This window comes from Dipodomys ordii, unplaced genomic scaffold (assembly GCF_000151885.1).
Source record: "Dipodomys ordii isolate 6190 unplaced genomic scaffold, Dord_2.0 Scaffold27, whole genome shotgun sequence".
Lineage (NCBI taxonomy): Eukaryota > Metazoa > Chordata > Mammalia > Rodentia > Heteromyidae > Dipodomys > Dipodomys ordii.
The window spans coordinates 16,609,959-16,611,264 of record NW_012267243.1 but is presented as its reverse complement, the minus strand read 5'-3'; the positions used below and the strand labels follow the sequence as shown (position 1 = coordinate 16,611,264).

Genomic DNA, 1,306 nt, shown 5'->3' with positions numbered 1-1,306 from the left:
TCCGGCTCCCGAGGGCTGGGGCGGCGCGCACGCATGCGCGGTCCGCCCGTCCAGGTCCGTCCGCAGCGCCAGCAGCTTTGTTTCCGGGATTAGATGCGCCGGGGTCAAACGCATCCTTAACAAAACGACAAAGACGAGCTTATCTGTTTCCTGGGGTTACCTTGGAGAAGCTGCTGGAGGACGTGCACGAGGGGGCTCACCGCTGGGACGGCCCCACTGCACCCGGAAAGGCGCGGCGGCGGGCTGGACTTCCGGGCCGTCTCCCCGGAAACCGTAGCCAGGCCGGACCGGTTCTCCCGGGGTCCTCTGCGCGTGCGCGCGAGGGCGAGAGGCCCGGATGGAGGACGCCGCTCCGGCGTTGCCATGGCAGCCGGGTCGCGGGGCCTCCTCGAAGGCGCTGTCAGACCTCGGACGGAGGAGCGCTCCCGGGCCCTCCCGTGAGCCCGGACGCCCGCCCGCACGCCCGGAGCCCGGAGCCCGGACGCCCGGCGCCGCTGGGAGGCCAGGTGGGTGGGCCGAGGCGAGCGGGGCGGGCAGCGCCGACCTCCTCCCGGGCTGGGCGCCCGAAAGTTCTAGAGACTTCCAGCCGTCACCGGCCGCCACTCGTGGATTAGGCGGCGGCACCGGGTTAGGGGTGTGACCGACCTCGGGATGCCGAGTGGAGACCCGAGGATCCATCGCCCGAGGCGTCTGGTAAACCCCTGCTTTGTGACAGATGACGTGTGTGTCCACACATGGACGTGTGTGTGTGTGTGTGTGATATCTGTGTGTGTGAGATAGATGATATGTGTGTGTGTGATAGATATCTGTGTGTGTGATAGATGATATGTGTATGTGATATGTGTGTGTGTGATAGATGATATCTGTGTGTGTGTGTGATAGATATCTGTGTGTGTGTGATATAGATATCTGTGTGTGTGATATGTGTGTGTGTGATAGATGATATCTGTGTGTGTGTGTGTGTGATAGATGATATCTGTGTGTGTGATAGATATCTGTGTGTGTTAGATGATATCTGTGTGTGATAGATGATATCTGTGTGTGATAGATATCTGTGTGTGTTAGATGATATCTGTGTGTGATAGATATCTGTGTGTGTTAGATGATATCTGTGTGTGTGTGATAGATATGTGTGTTAGATGGTATCTGTGTGTATGTGATAGATATCTGTGTGTGATAGATGATATCTGTGTGTGTGATAGATATCTGTGTGTGTGTGATAGATGATATCTGTGTTTGTGTGATAGATGATATCTGTGTGTGTGTGATAGATGATATCTGTGTGTGTGATAGATATCTGTGTGTG

At 56.2% G+C, this 1,306-nt stretch overlaps 1 protein-coding gene across 3 annotated transcripts in view; it reads left to right on the top strand.

The window, feature by feature from the left end:
* Positions 1-1,306, top strand: part of Ccdc181 (coiled-coil domain containing 181) — a 26,661-nt gene that overhangs the window by 8,431 nt on the left and 16,924 nt on the right. The window contains exon 2 of one of the 3 annotated variants that reach the window (XM_013015784.1): positions 344-506. The gene's annotated coding sequence lies outside the window, so the exon portion shown is untranslated. Of the gene's footprint in view, positions 1-338; positions 507-606; positions 694-1,306 lie in introns of those variants that run through there. The other 2 variants (XM_013015782.1, XM_013015783.1) reach the window with 2 other exon arrangements.